The sequence below is a fragment of the Cupressus sempervirens genome, chromosome 11 (assembly GCF_028749045.1).
Source record: "Cupressus sempervirens isolate cs-2001-9-10 chromosome 11, ASM2874904v1, whole genome shotgun sequence".
Lineage (NCBI taxonomy): Eukaryota > Viridiplantae > Streptophyta > Pinopsida > Cupressales > Cupressaceae > Cupressus > Cupressus sempervirens.
In genome coordinates, this window is record NC_143128.1 from 42,876,130 (window position 1) to 42,900,146 (window position 24,017).

General features: G+C 35.0%; 1 pseudogene; it reads right to left on the reverse strand.

Annotated features, from left to right (window-relative positions):
- Nucleotides 1-23,224, reverse strand: part of LOC149528158 (purple acid phosphatase 22-like) — a 28,272-nt pseudogene extending 5,048 nt beyond the window's left edge.
- Nucleotides 23,225-24,017: the final 793 nt, after the last annotated feature.

The window sequence follows — 24,017 nt, forward strand, 5'->3', positions numbered from 1 at the left end:
AAGATGCACAATTTGTTGGCGTAGCCAAGCTCTAAATCCAAACTTGGTCTGTTGCAACCAATTCACTGTGCCACCTCCAATACGCATGCATTACATTCTTTATTATCAATCACCATGCCCAAACTTTGCTTCTCTAAATAAAGATACCCCTGACTTGTCTTGCCCAAAGCTATGGTAACCTAAAAATTCCAATCATACAAGTCATAAGCACAAGATATATTTCAGAGTAAGATAATTATCAAATTTAAATATAATAATTTATGAAAATCTATTCTTATGAAAAAAAGAAAGAATACTGAGTGCTATATGAGTCAATGATTTTTGACTTAAAAATTGTACAACCAAATTTTTATAGTAATATACAATAATACAAGTAATAGAATGAAAGTGTGGAAAATGGTGGACCTACTTTGAAGCAAGCCCTTCATGATTGCCTTCATCTCCAACTGTAGTATGAAAAACTCCACATGAATCAACTTTCTTGTTATAAACTCAGCTCTAAAAATACATTATAGAATAGGTATCATGAGTACCCACAAAATCCTAACACTTTTGTTGTAAGTGTTGGAAAACATCCACGTAAATAATTAGTTGCAACTAAACTAAAGTTTAGTTCCCAACTACTTAAGATTTGCAAGTAGTTGAATTTTCTTAAATATGTATATTCCCTATAATTTTTGTAATATTTGGACATATCTTCATGTGGACCGGGCCTTCTCTCCTCATGCACCTATCCATGTTTAGAGTTAGTTAGGATATAATTTGATTTAGTTGTTACCATTTCAAATTCTAGAAGTTGTAAAGCCCTTTATAAATAGAGGCAATGTAGTTGCACAAATCAATCAATGAAAATGCTTTCTTCTCCAATATGTTGTAGAAATTATTCTTTGTTTATGCTAATGTGATTCATATTTCTTTATTTTTTATTTTCTCAACATTGTATCAAAGCACCAATGACTCTTGGGTTGTAGTAAATTTTGTGTGTGTGAAATTCTAATTTTTTGTTGTAGGTTATAATTTGATTGAGCAACATCAAAGAAAACTTTGGGTGAAAGCCAAAATGAATGGTTGAATGGATTATTGTGTTTGTGAAGCTACTGCCTTAGAAAGGAGAATAAATAATTCATGAAAAAGGATTGCAAAATAGAATGGAAGATTGGTTCTTGGTATGTCTGTCTATGGCTGCATCAAGAGGAGAATAAATTGTTGGAGGTAAAATTATATATTTCGTTAATGCTGGTACTCAACTATTAAGATGGGGACCATATCAAATAAGTTTGTATCTAAATTCTCTTTAAAAATAATCATATTCATAACAAGCTGAGGAAATCTAAAATTTTCACTATCATAGAAGTGGATATAGTTGTGATTGTTTATGTGAAGTGAGGTAAATATACTACTGTAACTATTAAAAATTCCAAAAAAATGTTGTTTGTGGATTAATTATAGTGGGGAAGCAAGGTAAAAGAGTGTTAAAGGAGAATGCATGTTTAATTTTTTCTATAAATGATTTAGAAGAAGAAGTAAAGAAGACAAAGAAAGAAAATAAAGTTTAATTTGTGAGAATAATTCTTTGAAAGAAGAAGTGACAAAATTAAGCAATGATATGGGAGTAGAAAGGTGTAAATTTTTAAATGAGATTGTGTTTACATAGATACAAATGAAAATCTTATAAGAAAAGTTAAAGTTGTTTGATGATGTTAAGAAAAGAAAGGATGGATTAGAGGAGAAAATGAAGAGACTATAAGAGGAGAATTACTTGTAAAAAGATGAATTAAATCAACCACTCATTGTGAGAAACACATGTTTGAAGGACAAGTTTATATGTGATGTTTCATGTAGTACAGACAATTTGGATTTACCACTCAATAAGTGTGAATATGGTGAAGTTATTTGTGATAACGAATATGAAAATGTGGCATCAAATACTATTAGTTGTGATAATAAAAATGTTGGTTGGAATATCATGAAGAAAATGATAAAAAAATGAAAATATGAACAAGGAATTAGAGAGCCTATTGAGACAACAATAAGACCAAAGCATGAAGGACTAGGATATACAATAGATAAAAGAAATGATAATCCTGGAGCAAGATTTTTTTTAAAATGTAAACAATATATGCAATGTTTAAATCGTAACAAGAAAGGACATAAAAAAGACAAGTGTTGGGATCTACATCCATGTAATCTTTGTGGTTTAAAAAGTCTTTAGGAAAAGACATGTTAGAATAGAGAGTGTAAATTAAATTCTATGGAAAAATGGACATTGGATGGAGCTATGGATGAAGTTGGAAAAATATTACAAGTATGATCAAGGGTTTGTTTAAATACAAATGTTAAAGTATGAGAAATAATAAAAATCTATTAAAGTGTGAATTCTCAAGAAGGATTACAAATGGTTGAGCAAATTAAAATCATTTTCTAGAAATACATCCATGAAAAGTGAGATTTCATAAAGAAGGAAAGCTTAGAGATAGTTTCCCCATTATTAGGATGATATTCGTGCCAAGTCTCTGAAGAGTTTGTAGTAAGCTGAAACCACTTATTTGGGTGAAAAACCTAGAGCAAAAGTGATTGTATTAGTTGGGGGAAAACCAAAATGGTTATGGGCGATTCAGCTAAAAACCCAAGGCATAATGGAAAGAGGAATAAATTTTCCAAAGTAATAGTGATAAGGGGAACAAAAATTCTATGTTGTAAATGAGTACCTAAGAAGGCTTAATGTTGGGGCCCATCCTATTTGAATTTTTTTATTGTAATAATTTCTCCCACATAAAGAGTCTTTAGTGGTAGAAATTATGGGGGAGCGTTGGAAAACCTCCACTTAAATAGTTAATTACAATTAAACTAAAGTTTAGTTCCCAACTGTTTAAGATCTGCAAGTAGTTGCTTGTTTTCTTAATCTACAAATTGTCTATAATTTCTACTTAGACACATCTTCATGTGGACTGAGCCTTCCCACCTCATGCAACCGTCCATGTGTAGGGTCATGATTATGATTTTTTTTTTTACCATTTCAAATTCTAGAAGTCGTGAATCCCTCTATAAATAGAGGCAGTGTAGTTGTATAAATCAATCAATGAAACTCATTTCGTCTCCAATCTATTGTGGTAATTTTTCTTTTTTAATCCTATTGTGATTCATATTTCTTTATTTTTATTTTCTCAACAATAAGGTTATTGTTTTTATATTGATTGGAATACTTACAAAGCGTTCATATATATGAAAATGTCCTACAAATACCATACCCACTTTTGCAAAATACAACATTTCCTCCATTTCTTTTCTCATGTCTTCTCAATCTCCCTAATGAATAATATTGGCATTGTACCAGGTGAATACAACACAACTATAATCCATGGTGCTCTTTATTTATCCACCCTTCCAAGATCCACCTTATATCATAACCACAATAGAGCCTTGTTATGAAAGCAAATAGATTTCTACAATCTATGGCTAAGTTGCTAAATCATGAAATTTTTGGGATAATTTTGGGTGCAAAATGTACTAAAATTGGGAATAAATCTATTGCACGTATATATCTAATTTTTTTTTTGTGATTCTAGCTTGATCTTTAAGATATTTTAAAAATATATATTACTAATTAGTTATCTCTGAACTTATCTATCATTAGACTCTAGTTTGAACTTTTTTTGACACTCAAACCTAAATTTTAATTAGAATGATATGTTTCAAAATTTAAAAATTTAAATAAATTTTTTAACATGTGTATTGGTATATAATATTATAAAATTAATTTTCTTTATATGTGTGTGTATATATACATCTACATATACATATGTACATGTACATAGAAACAAACACACACATAGATACAAACACACACATGTACTAAAAATGTATCTATATATGTGGTAAAAATGTATCTAATCCCCCCACAAAAAAAGAAAAAAAAGAAAAGAAAAAAGAAAAAGGCCCCCTTATCCTTGTAGTATTCTCACCCCCATTCTACAACTTAGATTTATAGGTTATTTAATATATTGTTTTTAGATTTAATTTTGTAATTACTTATAACATTAACATTTAGGATCGCATTTTGATCTATTATCAAACATATGGAGAAGTAATGTTTTAGACCACACTCTATGATCTATCATTAGAAATTACTTCTCTATCATTCTAATGATAGATCCCAAAATATGATCTATAGAATGAAATGTTGAAACATTCACATAATCAAATCCACAAACAATATCCTAATTAAACTTGGACTAAAGCTTATTTAGTATTTCAATAGATTGTATCTATTTTTATAGTCCCTTTTAAAGTATATATCAAAGAATGAGAATGGGGGTTATCATACTTGTAGCTATTTGTATTGATCTAAAGAAGGGCCAAAGTGTGCATAGGATCCAAGCATCATAACATATACTCCTACAACATCAAAGGAGTAGAAGAGATTTGAATTTGAGACACTCTATTCAAATGGTATTCTCCATCTAGAATTGTATTTCACCATGTATGAAAGCTTGTTTCCCTTTTATCTTCTCAATTTGGTGACCATCCATGGCTCGCGGCTCACAAAATGCTCCACCAACTCACCGAATGAGTCCTATAGTATCTAATTTTTATCTACATAGGAAAGGTCTCTAAGAAAAAGGAATCCATCATAATCCACCTTTACAATGTGGATTTTGTCCAATATGTCTGTCCCGGATTAGCTACAAATATTATCAACATCTAATTATTATCTTCTTCTTAGAAGAATGAAGAAGTGAATGAAGTGATCAAATTTTCTTCTTAGGAGAATGAAGAATTAAATGAATACATAAACAATATTTATGAGGAGAAAACTTAGAATAAAAAATGATCAAAACAAAATGAACTTAATAATATAGATAAGAAATGATAACATAGACAAAGGATATTACACATAAAACATGGATATCTTGAATGCAACATCTTTTCTTTGAGTTTCTATAATTAGGGTTTGGTCTATTATTGAAAATATAAGGACATAAAAATAAATTGTTATATCAAAGAATTTAACTTATAGGAGACATGGAATCTATATTCAAGAATATGGAACCCCTCTTCGACCAATGCGTAGGGGATGAAGGGTCAAATGAAGAAGATTGGAAAATGGTAACAAGAAGAAATCAGGGAAAGAAAAACAATAGAGACTTGTCACATGTCTTTCCAACAACTACTAGAAGTAAAAATAAACCTAATGTTGGTGCCAAGATGAAAACACTAGGAAGTTAAAAAAGATAGCTTGGTTTGGAGAAGCATGTAAGAATATAGCAGATGACACACAATTGACCATCCAGGAGGTTTGCTCCAACAAAAAGAAATGAAGATCACATCTTGGAATATTTGTGGCCTTAATGGGTTAGGATGTACTTAGAAATATTATTAGGGATCACAAACATGATCTTATTCCAATTCAAGAAACCATAATAATTAAGGAAACAATGGAGTCTATGAAATTTGGAAAGAATTTTGAGATTGTAGGTTCCAAATTTAAGGGAGATTTTGGTGGCCTTGTATTTGTTTGGAATTCCAAAAGTTCAAATGACAATTTATTTTTGAAGGTGACAATCTCATGTTAACTAAGTTTCTTAATACTAGAGATGATGATAGCTGGTACGTGTTGAATGTCTATGCTCCTAGTTTAAAAAGAGGTAGAGCTAGATACATGGACAAGATTAGAGCTTTGTCTAATAGTTTTTTGCGTGGAAGGTGGATCTTAATGGAAGACTTAAATATCCCTCCTAAAATTTAGGAGAAAAAAGGAGGGTTAGATGTTGATATAGACAACATACTTGATCCCATGAACTTTATTAATGATCTGGCTCTTTTAGATGTGGATCTTCAAGGGGCATAGTTTACTTGGTCAAATAGGTAACTAGGTGAGGATTCCATCCAGGTAAGATTTGAGAAAGCCTTGATCACTCTTGATTGAATTTCTTGTTTTTCATGCTTTCTATCTGCTTTGGCTAGAATTGGTTTGGATCACTTCCATATTTCTCTTATTTTAGATCTATTGAATAATAAAATAAACTTCCATTTTAGATTTGATAAAATGTGGATTGGCCACCCTAGCATTTGGGAAAAGATTTAGTAGTGGTGGTCCATGAAAGTTGAAGGTTCAACTATATTCAAAGTTTCTAGAAGACTTAGAAATGTTAAAGACAAGGTCAAGCTTTGGAACAAACATGATTTTAGTAATATCTTTGAGACCAAAGTTGGGATATTGATGGAAATCTCCTAGATTCTAGATTCTATTCAAACTTTCGGGTGAAACCATGAATCCATTGAGATTAAGAAGGCTGTACTTGCTTCTTATCATGATATTATCAATAAAGAGAAAAATTTACGGAGATAGATAAATATCTATCTAGTTACGAGAGGGGGATAGAAATACTAGATTTTTCCATCTCACTACTCTCAAACATAGGGTGGCTAACCATATATCTAGATGAGTTAAAGATTATACAATTATAAGAGAGGAATCCAACATCATTATGGAAGTGTAGAGTTTTTTGTGGATATTCTTTTTGCATATCTCTCCTTCTCCAAGGAGACCCAAGACTACCTCCTACATAATATCTAGACGATCATCAAGGATGATTTAATTAAGAGGTTGATTTCTATCCCTTTAGAGAAAGAAGTGGAATTTTCTACCTTTTCCTTTTAAAGAGATAAGGCTCCTGGTCTAGATGATGTCCCCATGTTCTTTCTTCAATAATTTTGGAGTATTATTGAAATAGATGTGGTGAAGGTGGTTTAGGATTTTTTTGGGTCCAAGAACATGTTGAAGGATCTTAATGCTACCTTTTTGGTCCTCACCCCTAAGGTGGCTAGAGTAGAGACCATGAAAAAATTCTATCCTATTAGTCTTTGCAACTCTTTTTATAAGATTATATCCAAGTTTCTTACCTTGAGGCTTCTAGAAACATTGTCGATTATATTTTCTCCTCAATAATATGGTTTTACCCCTGGAACACATATTGTTGATTCCATTATTCTCATTTATGAAGTTATACATTCTCTTGTGGCAGATGGTAATCAGGGTTTCTTGTTGAAACTTGATCTATCAAAGGATTATGATAGAGTGGATTGGACCTCTCTTCTAAGAATCCTTGTAGCCTTTGGCTTTGATAACAAGGTTTGCAAACTTATTTCAAAATTGGTTTCTACTATCTCCCTATAATTTTGGTGAATTTTTTCCCACCGTCCTTCTTCTCCAACCTATAATGAGTTTGAGACAAGGAGACCCCCTACCACTTATTCTTTTCATATTGCTGCTGAGTTCTTGGGAAAATTGATTTCTTCTGGCATTAGACTTAATTAGCTAAAAGGCATCAAGCCAACCTAGGACAATGAAACTTTTTCAGATCAACAATTTTTTGATGTTAGAATTCTTTGAGGTGAGGATACCATTAAGGAAGATAAGAACATAAAGGAGGTTCTAAACCATTACAATCAGGAGACTGGACAATTCATTAACTGGAACAAGAGCTCTCTATTGTTTGTTAATACCTTGGTGGACAAACAACATGGGATTGTAGGTATTTTGGGTTACAAAATTGCTACTCTTCTTTCCATCTACTTGGGCCTTCCTCTTGGGTTAAAACTACCAAAATCCTTTTGGAATGACCTTTACAGTAGATAGAAATTAGGGGATTTTGCTGAAAGTTGATCTATCAAAGGATTATGATAGAGTAGATTAGACCTTTCTTCTAAGAATCATTGCATCATTTGGATTTGATAACAAGGTTTGTAAACTTATTTCAAAATTAGTTTCCACTACCTCCCTGGCAGTTTTGGTGAATGGTGCCCCATCCTGATTCTTCAAACCTATAAGGGATTTGAGACAAGGACACCCCATATCACCTATTCTTTTCACTATTGCCGATGAGTGCTTGGGAAGACTAATTTCTCCTAACATTAGACTTAATCAGCTAAAAGTTGTCAATCTAACTTAGGATAGTAAAACTTTTTCACATCAACAATTTGTTGATGATACGATTCTTAGAGGTGAGGATACTGTTAAAGAAGATAATAACATAAAGAAGGTCCCAAACTATTACTACCAAGAGAATCTCTAGCTCACTAATTGGAACAAGAGCTCTCTATTTTTTTTAATACACAAATGGACAAATGACATAAGACTGTAGGTATTTTGGGTTGTGACATTGCTACTTTTCTTACCATCTATTTGTTCCTCCCTCTTGAGTTAAAACCACCAGACTCCTTTTGGAATGGCCTACTAGAAAGATTTAATAGAAAAATAATAGGGTGGAAAGGTGTCATTCCTAGTCAAGTGAGAAAGGTGCAACTATTAAATCGACTCTCCAAGACCTTCACACATATGCACTTAGTCTATTCTATATAGCTTCCAAATTTTATGAATTCATAGAAAGTATTCAAAAAGGTTGTCTCTAGTCTGGAGCTGAATATCATAAAAGGATGCCACTGATTTCATGGGAGAATGTCTTTCAGCCTAAGAAGTGTGGGGGTCTTGGGATGAAGAAGATTCAAACGTCCAATTTGGCCTTGTTAGCTAAACAAGTTTGGATGATATTTCAAAGTCATTGGGCCTAGAGTAATATATTTGTTTCAAAATATCCATTTAACCATCCCCCTTTTCAAGAGTTTCTAGTTTCTGAGGACATCCCTAAGGGATCTTATATTTGGAATGGGCTCTTCAAGGCTAGATAGATTGTGGCACTGAAGGTCAAATAGAAGCTAGGAAATGGAAAGTTTGTCCATTTTTGGGAGGATAATTGGATTCCTCTAGGTCCTTTGAAGAATGTTGATTTTTACAAAGATTGGAAGGATCATTGCATAAGGAGATTTGGAGTTACAATGGATGACTACTAAAGGGATTAAAAATGGATCAACTTGGGTATTGTTCTCACCATTTGACCTCTTAAGCTTCTTTTATCTTCTATCTTCCTAAATGGTAATCATGATTATTTCATCTAGGAAGCTTCCCCCTCTAGGTGCTATTGTATTTATTGTAAGGAAACTCAGGTGCGGAAACAACTTCCTACACTAATCTCATAAGGAAAGTATGGTGCAAATCCTTTGTTTAAAATCTTCTACACTTATAGATTCAATAACATGTAAACAACATTATAGCAACCATCCATGCATACAGAAAATAGATAGAGAAAGAAACACATAACACAAATATTTGCTGGTGGGGAAAAACCTTTCGGTAAAACAACCCCACCCCTCTAGAACTTGAACAATGTATTATCTTCAACACAAGATTACAATACACTTGCAATGCAAGTTCAACATCAACGATAGAAAAATTCCAGCAGCATCTCAGTACCTGCAAACTTCCATCTATCACTCTACTGCATTACAACATGCAATGAACATCTTAAGACCCAATAAAATACCCACAAAGAAATTGGGCATTTTTCATGGCTCAACCACCAAGAAACATGCACAATGCCACATGTACATCCCATACCAAGAAAAGGGCGTCCATCCCTTGAATAGGCAATGACAGCTTGTCATAGAATCCGCCAAAAATAGCGATCACAAGAGAAGTGTAAGAGAATCTATCATACCAACATATTTTTGGCATATTCTCTTACACACACCAACCACTCTTTCTTGGGCGCCCAAATAGTCCTCATGTCATAAGATGCTCTTACACTTGTTATAGCATATTCCTTAAATAGCTCTTACGCATCATAGGAATTTGTCATAACCATTTCAGCCATGACCTCCTTCACACACTTCAAGATGCCGACACATGTAAGTGATCAACATGCCAACTAGACATGTACACTCACATTACATATTATTTGCAAAAATACATTTTACAAAACAAATAATAATAAGAATAGGAATTATACAAGGTTGAGACACCTTATTCCTAACATTCTCCCACTTGTCGAACACCTTGTAAGAGCAACAAGGACATAACAGGAACTAACCGCTATAGGCCGAAAGGCCCATAGACTCCGAACACCATCTGAACTTCTCAGTGCCCACTGGTTTCGTTAATGCATCTGCAACATTCTTCATAGTATCTACCTTCTCCAAATTTACCTTTCCATCTTCCACCATATCTCTCACAAAGTGAAACTGCACATCAATGTACTTCGTTCTGGCATGGAAAGTTGGATTCTTTGCAAGGCAAATAACACTCTGACTGTCACACCAAATAGTAATTTGTTCTGCATCAACATCAACATTAGAACACAATCTCTTAAGCCAAATGACTTCCTTACAAGCATGAGTAGCAGCCATGTACTCAACTTCTGTAGTGTACAAAGCAACCACAGGTTTTCGCTTACTCATCCAACTGATGGCACCACCAAACATAGTGAACACATAACCACTGGTGGATCTGCTGCGATCAATATCACCTGCCCAATCTGAATCCACAAACCCATGAATACAAATTGAATGCGGAGATCCAAAAGAGTTACCATGATAACATATGGAGTAATCTGATGTACCCCTCAAATATTTGAATACTCGCTTAACTGCATCCCAATGTATCCATCCAGGATTAGCCATAAATCGACTCAAGACTCCCACTGCTTGGGCAATGTCTGGTCTAGTACAGACCATAGCATACATAAGACTGCCAACTGCACTAGCATAAGGTACTCTACTCATGTCCACCACCTCACTAGGAGATTTTGGACAATCATCTACAGATAGCTTTGTTCCCACAGAAATAGGAACACATAGTGGTCTACAATCTGCCATGTTGAACCTGTCCAACATAGACTTCACATACTTGCTCTGACTCAACCAAAGTTTTCTATTAGACCTGTCTCTACTGATTTCCATACCCAAGATATACCTCGCTGCCCCAAGATTTTTCATCTCAAACTGTGCTGACAATTGAGATTTAAAATCAGAAATCATACCCTTACCCTTCCCAAACAACAACATATCATCAACATATAATGCAACAATAAGAAGGCGATCATTTTCAACTCTGAAATAAACACAATGATCTGATTTCGATCTTACAAATCCAATTGACAACACAAAGGCATCAAACTTAAGGTCCCACATCCTAGGAGATTGCTTCAAACCATATAGAGATTTCTTCAATTTGCAAACAAAGGATTCTTTACCTTTAACAATGTAGTGCTCAGGCTGTGACATATAAATCTCTTCCTCCAAATCACCATGAAGGAAAGTTGTCTTCACATCCATCTGTTCTATCTCTAAATCATATGATGCAGCAAGAGATAACAGAAATCTAATGGATGTCAACTTTGCAACAGGAAAGAATATTTCACCATAATCTATTCCCTCTACCTGTGAATACCCCTTTGCAACCAATCTAGCTTTGTACCTTTCAACACTGCCATCTGCACATAATTTCTTCTTGAACACCCATTTACAGCCAATAGGTTTTCTCCCTTTAGGCAAAGGTACAAGGTCCCATGTTTTGTTTTTCTCTAATGAAGCCATCTCATCATCCATAGCCTCAATCCAGGAACCTGCATCTTCCATGCCCAAAGCCTCTTTCACAGATCTAGGCTCATTAGTGTTAGTAATCAAAGCAAAAGCACAACTCAAATCTAACATAGAATAACCAAACCTTTTTGGTTGCTTTCTTTCTCTCGTGGATCTCCTCAAGGGCTAAGGTTGAGGTTGTTCTTCCTCTTCTTCTGAACTGTCAGAGCTGCTAGAGCTCTCCTCATCATTAGACCCAACATGGTCTCTCTGTTCAGTCTTCTCAGGGGTAGGAGGCAACTGAACAACATCTTTTTTCTTTTCTTTTTCATCTGGTTGTAGCACAATAGGAGAAGATGTTAGCTCTCTAAAAATAACATTTCTGCTATACAACACCTTACTAGTCACAGGATCCCAAAGCTTGTATCCTTTCACACCAGTACTGTACCCAATGAAAATACATTTAACAGCTTTGTTTTCCAACTTAGATCTTTTCTCCTTTGGAACATATGCATAAGCTTCACAACCAAAAACACGAAGATGTCTAATTGAAGGCTTCTTACTAGACCACATCTCCATGGGTGTCTTACCAACAAGAGCTGATGTAGGAGATCTGTTAACTAGATAGCAAGCAGTGGCCATAGCTTCGGCCCAAAACCTTTGTTCTAAACCAGCTCCACTAAGCATACTCCTAGCCTTCTCCATCAGTGTCCTGTTCATTCTCTCTGCAACTCCATTCTGCTTCGGGGTATAAGGAGTTTTCTTATGCCTCTCGATACCTTGTTCTTTACAGAACTGTTCAAACTCTGCTGAGCAAAACTCACCACCATTGTCAGTTCGCACACACTTAATCTTCTTACTAGTCTGATTCTCTACACGGGCTTTAAATTCCTTGAATCGACTAAAGACTTGTGTTTTACTTTTAAGGAAATAAATCCATGTCCTTCTACTGTAATCATCTATGAAAGATACAAAAAATACAGACTTGGAGATCGAAGGAACTTTTACAGGATCCAAAACATCAGAAGATTTGTGAGAACTCGAGTAAAACTGAACACGATTTTGTTTACCATATACACAGTGTTCACAGAAGTCGAACTCGAGATTGCAATCATTTAACCCCTCAACAAGATTTTTGTTTTTCAGGGTTCTGAGACCCTTCTCACCAATGTGGCCAAGTCTCATATGCCACAACATTGTCTTTTCTGCAGGAAGCTTTCCTTCCAAAGTGTTTGCATTGCCATTGGAACCTTAAACCACAGAATTCTTCACTGCTCATTCAGATGGTGAGGATGAAGAACTGTTACATAGAGGAATACATGCATCTAGCTGAAACAAAGTACCTCTCCTAGTACCCTTAGCAAGCACCATCGATCCTCTAATCATCTTACATCCTTCTTTCGAAAAACAACTTGCACACCTACATCGTTCAACATACTTACATATAATAGGTTTCGTGCTAGACCTGGAATGTGCATAACTCCATTGATTCCCTTTACTCGTCCATCAGGAAATTTGATAGTGACCCTTCTGCGTCCAACTATCTTCAAGTGAGAATCATCACTCAAGTACACCTTTCCACCATCGAACTCTTCATATCTTGAGAACCAGTTTCGATGAGAGGTCATGTGAAAAGATGCACCCGAGTCAACCAACCACACATCATCAAATGCATGGGCTGCCAAAGCTACAATGAATGCATCGCCATCTTCTTGAGATTTTTTAGAACCAAAATCTGAGGCTTTCTTCTTCTTCTTAGGCTCTTTACAATCTTTACGGAAGTGCCCAGTCTTTTCACAGTTCCAACATTTTGCCTTGGACTTATTGGAAGTCTTTGACTTCCCACGAGATTTGGATCTACCCTTATTGTCAGACTTATTGTCATTTTTCTTTCCTCTTTCTGTGGATCTCCCACGAACAACATGGGCTTCTTTTTTTGAAACGGAAGCCTTTTTCCGCATCTCTTTTGATAGCAGCGAAGAAACCACATCATCCATTTTGAAGGTGACTAATGTACTTTCGAGAGCCATCACAAGATGGTCCCATGAATCCGGTAAATAACACAAAAGTGTGTAGCAACGATCCTCCTCCTCTAACTTGACACCAACAGATGTCAACTGTGCAACCAACAGATTAAATGCATTTAAATGATCCGTTAAGGATCCACCTTCCTCCATTCGCAGAGAATACAACTTCTTCCTCAGGAACAACTTGTTCACTAGAGATTTGGCTTGATACATGGCCCCAAGTCTTTCCCACAAACTATATGTGGTTTTCTCATCTAGAACATTTAGAAGGACTGCATCAGTTAAACAGAGTCTTATGAGACCCTTAGCTTTACGATCTTTGATATCCCAATCTACTTGAGTTATAGTTGCTGGTCTTGTAGCAGTTGTAGTCGCTTCCCATAGGTCACAATCTATCAACATGTCTTCCATCTTGAGTTTCCACAACTCAAAATTAGTGCCATTAAATTTCTCCACCTCCATTCTTCCACATGATGAACTTGCCATCTCAATCTGCAAATAAGATTTAGGATGCTCTGCACAAGACTCCCACTCAACTTGAGATTAGCTCAAAAAACCCTACCCAAAAACTAGGATCAAAAGTTGATCAAGCTCTGATACCACTTGTAAGGAAACTCAGGTGTGGAAACAACTTCCTACACTAAACTCATAAGGAAAGTATGGTGCAAATCCTTTGTTTAAAATCTTCTACACTTATAGATTCAATAACATGTAAACAACATTATAGCAACCATCCATGTATACAGAAAATAGATAGAGAAAGAAACACATAACACAAAGATTTGCCGGTGGGGAAAAACCTTTCGGTAAAACAACCCCACCCCTCCAGAACCTGCACAATGTATTATCTTCAACACAAGATTACAATACACTTGCAATGCAAGTTCAACATCAACGATAAAAAAATTCCAGCAGCACCTCAGTACTTGCAAACTTCCATCTATCACTCTACTGCATTACAACATGCAATGAACATCTTAAGACCCAATAAAATACCCACAAAGAAATTGGGCGTTTTTCATGGCTCAACCACCAAGAAACATGCACAATGCCACATGTACATCCCATACCAAGAAAAGGGCGTCCATCCCTTGAATAGGCAATGACAACTTGTCATAGAATCCGCCAAAAATAGCGGTCAGAAGAGAAGTGTAAGAGAATCTGTCATACCAACCTATTTTTGGCATATTCTCTTACACACACCAACCACTCTTTCTTGGGCGCCCAAATAGTCCTCATGTCATAAGATGCTCTTACACCTGTCATAGCATATTCCTTAAATAGCTCTTATGCGTCATAGGAATCCGTCATAACTATTTCAGCCATGATCTCCTTCACACACTTCAAGATGCCGACACATGTAAGTGATCAACATGCCAACTAGAAATGTACACTCACATTACATATTATTTTCAAAAATACATTTTACAAAACAAATAATAATAAGAATAGGAATTATACAAGGTTGAGACACCTTATTCTTAACATTTATTCTACTTACCAAATAATGGTTGGTGATCTAACATAGACTCCTTGTTGGGAAAGAGCTTGGATTTTGACCCTCATCCCCAAAATTAAAATATTTTTTGGATCCTCCTTCAGAAAATAATTCTTACCATTGATAATATTTGTAAAAGAGGCTTCCAAATTCCATACATGTTTTGATAATGTGTGTTTCACACATTGCATAATATTGTTATATTATATTATATTATTTTATTATGTAATGTTGCACCTAGATGGACATGGAACATGTAAAAATTCCCATGGGATATACTAGATGATTTGTATTGTAACATTGTGATAATATTTCATGTAATTTTTTAATATTAGGAAAAAGAATTAAAATTCTAATATTAAATATGGGATCAATGGGTTAGGTAGTACATGGTTTTAGCACATGGTTTGTGTAATACCACTTGGTGGTTTGTGGGACTTGCTGCTAAATAAGAAACCACAAGGGTAGTTGTAGAGACAAAGAGAAGAAGGAAAAAAAGGAAAAAGTTGAGCGGGATAAGGCTTGACAGGTTAGCCAAGGGAGCATTTGTGAAGGTTGGAAGCATGGCATGGGATGTGTGGATTCATGCTTGCTCAATAGATTGATTTTTTGTGGCTATGGCTTTAAAGGTTTCCATGGTTGTATTGCAATGATACTTTTTTTTTAATAATACATGGTGATGAATGTTTTTGGAGGCTGCGTTTTTCCCTCAGTAAGGGTTTCCTGGGGTATATCTTGTGTCACATTTTTTTAGTATGTTGTCTTTTCTCTTGCATGTGGATTTCAATTGCATATTTAGTTAAGATCTATTATGGGATACGTGGAAACAATTATATTCTTTATTGCAAGTTTCCTTACAAGTGGTATCAAAGCTATAGTTTTATTATTGTAACCCTAGATTGAATCCATGGGAATGCATGATTGGATAAAATAAAGAGCAAGATATATGAGTTATTTATTGTATATATTAAAGTTTTGGGTTTAGTATTATGATGGGATATTGGTAGATATTTGGGCATATGAAATTGTTGGACAAAAGAGTTTTTTAGATGTTTCACTTAAATGAGGGTTTAGGGGGAGCTTTTAGAAATGAACTCCTGGATAAGGACAAACCTTACCATTGGATCTGGGTCAACATTTCCATTAATTTTGATATATAATATGCCCTAGTTTGACCATGTTTACAGGAAATGAAAGAGTTTTTTAGTTAAGTCCTTGATGGCAGTCAAATTTAATCCTGTTAGAATTTTCATCACAAAAAAATGCCGTGAAAATGGTAAAAGGACCATCTTAATAAAAGGACCATAACTTTTTCTTAGGATATCATATTTCAAACTTCTTACATGTGTTAGAAAGCTAATTCAAAGCACTACAAAGTGGTGTAGGTTTGGTTATGTGATTTTGAAATTTTGTTAGGTTTAGATGTTGTTTATTTTGAGTACAAAGTGGGCATAACTTGGGCATACAGAGATGAATTTTGGACTTCGAGTAGTCAACGGAAAGATCTTGAGGATTTATACACATTGGTTTAGATTTGGTGTAGGTTTGGTATGGTGTATTTGGTGATATATTGATCTGAACATTTAATGATATATATTGACTATGATAGCATTTTGAGTTTATGACATTGTATGTTCAAAGATTTATGATTCAATGTCATTGTATACTCAATTCATAATTCTGATTGATCTTATGATGCTATGATTATCAGTGTTTGACTTGGATATGCATGATGACTTGTTAGGTCTACAAGTTATGCAGTGTTGTAAGCAGTCTATACTTACAAGTTGCATTTATGGCTTGGTTATGGATTGTCTTTTTTCTTTGATCTTTCGTTATTGATGCATATTTAGTGGTGGCTTGGATTTGGGTTGGCTATTCCCTAAGTCACATGATTTGATAATTTTTCTTCATGTAGAAGGGATGAGATGTTGGTACCAGGTGCAGTCATGGTGGAAAATTGTGGTTGGCTATTTTATGTTGAGAGTTAGATGCTTGGTTCATGGATGTGATCATGGTGTCATATATTTTTTCATGACATGATTGGATATACACGTACATCCTTGATGTTCATTGGTTTGGATTCCTGATTTGGCTATGGTGGTATATCTTGTTGGTTGAGGATCATGGTTATTTGGTTTCTTTTGAGGAGCTCATGATGTACACTTTGAGTTCCTTGATGGTTTGATGCCTTGGTTGATTCTTATGGTTAGAGGATGGTTTTTTTCATCATGATGTCATGGATAACTTGGATACATGATTAGTGGGAGCTTGTGATAGTGATGCGGTGACAATACATGACTAGTTCCTAGTTTAGTTTGTATCTTCCTAGTTTGGAGATCTTGGTTTCACTTGGTATTGACACTTTGGTTGTGTGTATAGATTTGGAGGATCTTCATGTTGGAGATGGATTTTATGATGCTATGGATGACTTGGTACCATAGTTGAGTGGGAGTTTTTGGCATTGATATATTTATTTAGTGTTCGCAGATGTTGAAGTTAGTCTTAGATCTTGTTGATGTAGAAGCATCTTTGACATTTTCATGGTGTACTTGTTATCTTCATGGTATGTGAAGATGGTTAGATCTTGAGGACTCATGGAGTTCTTGGTTATCTTCATGGTGTGTGGAGGTAGTTCTTCATGGCATGTGGAGATGGTTTTCTTCATGGTGTATGAAGATGGTTGCATATTGAGGACTAAAAGGGTTCTTCGTAAAGGTGTGGTTTATGATTTCATTTGACATGTTATCCTTGGTGTTAGGATGTTTTCATTTTATGTCATGGTATACTCTTGATATGCATTTAGAGTTTTGACATGTTATACTCTGTTCATATGGAGCATGTTATCTCTTTTATTGAGATGGTTAGATCATGTTGCAATGTTTATGTTCCTAAGGCCATCTTTGACATTGATCTTGGTTTAGTTTCTTGGTATTGAGTACATTGATCTTAAGATGGATACTTCATGATATTGCTATGTTGCATTTGGAATTGATATGGATTGATTGGTTGCAAGTGCTCATGGATACTTAGAGATAGTGGTGATGTTGATTTCTCTTGGATTAAAGAAGTATTTGTTGGGACAATTAATGGTTTCAATAGGATGCCCGAGGGACATTCACCTAATATGGACTAGAGAGGAGATTGTTCTTGGATGAGTCTTGGTTGGAGACTTAGATATCTTGATGAACATTCTCATTCCCCACTCTTGGTCTACTTAGTAGTCTTTTACTTGAGAGGCATAGCCCATTGCTTCTCTCAAGTGCATTATATTTATGCTTGTCTTTCATGGATATGGATCTTGAGTTATGGTACATGAGGTAGTTCTGGAGGGTTCATTTGAAAGATGGTTTAGTATTAGTTATCTCCATGTGCATATGTTGTTACACTAGTCGAGTTTGGGAGATGGTTTTATATTGGCATATTCCTTAGAGTAGGAATGGTTTATGAGTTTGATTCTATTGTGAGAGGCTTGCATCCATAATTAGTTATATGGTATGGTTTGGGTGTTGTTGGCGCTTCTTGGTTTGGGTTTTATGGAGGAGATCATACTTGCACAATTTACATCTAAAAGTGTGTGTAGAAGGATATTATATAGGTTATGATTTGCATGGTTTCTCTTTGGTTTTGGTTATCTTCCTGGATGTTTAGGTTTTCTTACATTGGATTTGAGATTGGTTAGATATTGTGATCATTGGTTTGTGCTCATGTATGTCATGTGAGAGATGACACGGTTATTCCTTTATCTCTTTCCTCTGTTGGCTATGGAGAACTTGGGAGAGCATTGGATATTGGTTGTGAGAGTTGTTATTGTAGATTATTTGTTTATGTATTGTGGATGTCCTTGAAACTACATGGATTCGCTTCTTTGAGATGTTGTGAGTGGATTGGTTATAGATTTGACATTATCTTTTTGCAATGGAGCTTCTTGGTATATATGTGGAAGGCATTGCTCTTGAGGTTTGTGATTGCAGGTTACACATTGGATATGTTGGTGATGTGAGATTCACTTGGTATACCTTTGGAGATATAGATAGTTGGATGGGTTTGACACTTGTTGTGGGTGCTATTTCAGCTATGGATATTTTTGACAACTATGGATACATGTGATTACCTTTGGATTAGGTTTTTTATGCTTGGCTTTTCAGTTGGTATAGGATTTTATGATCTTTTAGTGTGACAGGTTGGGTGGCTATTTCTTTGGATGGCTTCTATGTATGTTTAGTGGTAGTGACATAATAGGAGGTGGGATCATTCATGTTTGAGATGCTGAATACTTTGATTTTGTTGTGGGTATCTAGATGGAGCACTTCATGTACTTTGATCCATGATGGTGGATGTGCTAGGAGAGGTTGTTCCCTTGTTCATTTATGTGGCTATAGATTGACCCTATATAATGTATACAACAAGTGGGAGATTGTTGAGATAGTGTGTGTTGCACACATTGCATAATATTGTTATATTGTATTATTTTATTTTATTATGTAATGTTGCAGCTAGATGGACATGCGACATGTAAAGATTCCCATAGGATATACTTGATGAGTTTTATTGTAACATTGTGATAATATTTCATGTAATTATTTAATATTGGGAAAAAAATTAAAATTCTAATATGAAATGTGGGGTAAATGTGTTAGGTAGCACATGGTTTTAACACATGGTTTATGTAATACTACTTGCTGGTTTTGTGGGACTTGCTACTATATAAGCTGCCACAAGGGTAGTTATAGAGATCAGGAGAAGAAGAAGGTAAAAAGGGAAAGATTCAAGTGGGAAAAGGCTTGACAAGTTAGCCAAGGGAGCATTTGTGAAGGTTGGAAGCATGGCATGGGATGTGTGGATTCATGCTTGTTCACATAGATTGTTTGGTTGTGGCTATGGATTTGAAGGCTTCCATGGTTGTATTGCAATGATTTTTTTTTGAATAATACATGGTGATGGATGGTTTTGGAGGCTAGGTTTTTCCCTTAATGAGGGTTTCCCAGGGTATATCTTGTGTCACATTTTTGTGGTATGTTGTCTTTTCTCTTGCATGTAGATTTCAGTTGTATATATATTTCAAATCTATTATGGGTAATGTGAAAATGGTTATATTCTTTATTGCAAGTTTCCTTACACATGTATTCTTTGTTTCTGAGAAGTGGAGACTGTGAATCATCTTTTTATTCACTTTCCTTTTACTAGATATAATTTGGCCTTTCTTGCCAAATAGTTCCAACATGTCACAAATCTCTCTTGTTGGTGTCTCTGATTGCTTCTCTTAATGGTTCCCTCCCTGTTTGGCCTCTAAGGATTTTCAATTACTATGGTCTTTATCTCTCCCTCATATCTATTGGGGTATCTGGAAAGAAAGGACCAATAGGATCTTTAGAGACAAAGTGACCCCTCCAAAGGTGGTCTTCTCTAAAATTGAAAATGCTTTTGCTAAGAACCTTAACATCAAAGACTTGGGGATTGGTTTGAAAGGGACTATTGAGAACATGTTTTTGGGGAACCCCACTGATAAAGAAGAATGGAACCTAAATGGACATTCTCTCTAGAGGATTGATGTAAGGCTAACTTTAATATGACATCTAAGAGAAATCCTGGGCTAGCAGAGTGTGGGGGAGTTATAAGGAATCATCATGGTCATTGTCTTGTAGTGATATCTCTCCCCTTGGGAAATTAGACTAACCATTTTGTTGAGGCAATGATCACACTCTGGATAACCAAACTTGCTAAGGTGCAAGGGATATCTAAGTTATGGTTGGAAGGAGACTCTTTGAATATAGTCAATTGTTTTAATGATATCTCTCAACCTTCATGGAATATAGATAATGTCACTAGGAAGATCGTTAATATTCTAAATTCTATGGAGGGATACCATATCACCCATGTGTACCATGAATCCAACATGGTTACTAATGCGAGAGCAAATGTGGTGGTTAGGAGTGAAGAGAAGATGACATGTCAAATTGACGATGGATTACTAATGAATGTCATATCTTGCATTGATTATGATATAATTAATGGGAAATAAGGTTTGATTATTCATAAGGATGGGCACATATAGAAGTGATGTTTTCATGAATTTGTGATGTAAGGATGAGAAAAATGATTACATTTGGTATTATTGCATCTTTTTCTCACACACTTTTAGGGTTATTTTGAGGGATTTTGCAATTCTCATTTCTTCGCATTGTATTGAAAATTATTTTTGTGGTGGCTTTCTACATTTCAATAATTTCAATTAGGCCATGGGGGAACAACGTAGATGTCAAGAACTCCAAATGTGACAAATAGAAGTTTTTTTAAAAATAATTAATGAATGGCCAAAGCCTTGATAAATTTATTAAACTTTAAAAAGGAATACAATAGTTGAACTCTGTTCAAATGGGCAGTGGTAGGAACAAATAAAAGTTAATAACAAAGGTTTTGCAAATTTTGGAGAGGGGTGGTCTTACCACTTTCATGGTGTGGCTCAATAGTGGTAACCTGAATGTTAGTCAACTATTCATGTACAAGTGGAATGTTGGTATTCTAAACTTGGGTGGCATGATGTTAGTGAATAGATTCTCTTTTCAATTATTTAACAAATTCACTCTATGCCCAAAATATGGAAAAAAAAAATGTTCACAGTAGTTGAGAAAACCTCATGTTATTTGGTTTCCTCTCTGTATTTTAAAGGTACAACTTTCTTATAATTTTTTTAGGGAATTCAAAATTATCTTCACACTTTTACTAGAAAGTGCATAAGGATCTCTCATGTACTCCTAGGTAGTGAGGTAAGAATCAAATCAAACAACAAAAGAAACATTCATCAAACTATACTTCCATAGAACATCTATTTAAGAAATGAATAACATCACAAATTGATATTAATCACTCAAGCACCTTAATTGAAATGAACTTACAACAAGTACAAAAATATATATCTTGAACCAATAAACCAGACTTCACAAAGTAACAATGATTTAAACACTTTGAATGCCAAGTTTCCAAGCTGAATCCAAGATGATATATATGTATATTAAACTTCCTACATGTACACAATCATTAAAAAAGCAAAAAATCCATATCTATCTTTTGATTATTGTTTTAAGTATCTACTTATCAGAATTTCTAGCTATCTCTTTTCTAACCCCTAATTAGTTCAATGCCCCAACATTTATAGTTTTCAATACAAATCTGAAAGACCTCCATCAAAACCCAGTCATTTCTGTTTAAAAAAGAAACAATTATGAATAAGAAAGCAATTATAAAATAGGTGTCAAAATGTAATTGAAAACAACTATCTTGTTCAAGCCTCATCGCAAGTCTTCTCTTCCTTGCCCATAGTCTGTCACACCAACTTCTTGCTTCTGAAATTTTTCATGAATTCATGCATTGCATGGGAATGTAGATTCTTCGAACCTAGTAACCGAGCCCTACATGTGTCCTTTTTCCATTTGAATTATTTTTTCTTTAGGCTTTGACGTGGCATGAGATTCTTATTGAGACACAACATGGATTTGAATCCATATTCTCGTCATCGAACTAAAAAATCCCTGTAAGGTTTACTATATTCATATCTTTAAGGAGTTCCTCATGCATTCTAGTAATTTTTCTCTCGATGCCCTGCATTTCTTTGTTCGCCTCCTTATAAACTAATTCTTTCCAACCCATGTTGTTTTTCATGATAAACAACATCCAGGGATCTACATTCTTTATTGGATTTTCATTCAGATACTTGAGTACTCTAAATTTTTCAACTTCAGTTACCTGTATAACAACCACCTAGCACTAACTTTGCTCAATTTTCCACCCTGGTACCAAAGTTTGAATTTCTCCCAATAGAATCTCTCCTTTGGCATAAATAGTGGTGAATTCCAAAAAAAAAATTATTACCTTCTTTAATGATGGCATCCACCCAATCTTTCATAGAATCTGATAGCAGTTTCCCCCTTTGCATTTTCTTTACCAGCTGTTGGCTTCCCATAGAATTTGGGTCGAAGGATTGAGGGGCTTGAACAACCAACAATGTACCAAGATTCATCAAAGAATTGATATACATGACCATAGTCATCACTATACCCTTAAGTTCCTTTTTCTCTCTACTATCCTTCTTAGATTGAGTTAACATATGGTCAGCATAAAATTTGAAAAAGTGATTGCTAGTGCTTCTATTGATGGTCCCCAATTCGACTGAAGTGAATTTGAAATCTCCATTGTCAATCTCCCTGGACTCTATTTTATGTTTGTAAGTGGCTATTTCAGCTGTTATCTTTCCAGTCACTAGATCTTTGGTTAGATGGGCATCCATTTTCAAATTTTAACTTTTGAACCTTGAGCAACATACTTGGTTACAATGTCTTTCACATATGTTGAGACTGGTTGTGGATTTCTTTTCTTATTGATCAAATTGAATAACCATGAAGTGATAGTACGGCTTACAGAGATTGCCTGAGCATCTCTGGTGGGAGTCATGAACCTTTGCTGATCCACCTTTGGGGCCTTGATGAACTGTACATCACCATCTACACCATCTGAGAAGTTGAGACCATCATTTGAATCCTATCCCTAAGTTGACATCTTTTCTTTTTAAACCTTGTGTTGCTTAAGGGCCTCAGATTTAGCTTGAGACCTGATCCTAGGAGCCATAGTTTGTATGTGAATGGGCATCCTCTTTTGCTTACCTTGAGCCAACACACTACCTACAATAGGAGATGAAAGTTGGATGTTAGCTGATGATGGTTCAAAAAAAGAAACCACCCTTGAAGAGGGTTCACTGACAACTTTCTTGCTCTGTTTCTTTAGCCAATCATATATGCAAGTGAATATAAATCTAGCTTTGAGATTTATATCTTCTTCCTCATCTTGATTCTAGTCTATTGCTAGTGATTTTGATTCATTGGATTCTTCCCAGTCTGGTTCAACCATATATGAGCCATCTTCAATCACCCCTTCCATTTGAAACTTTAGCCTCAGGGAATCAACTTGTTGCAATGTTAATATTGAATGGTCCCTTCTCAAAACTTCCTCCTCATCTTTGCAATCTTTCCATAAATCTTCCAATTGTGGAATTGTCAACAGGTGACCTTTGAGGCCAAAGACCT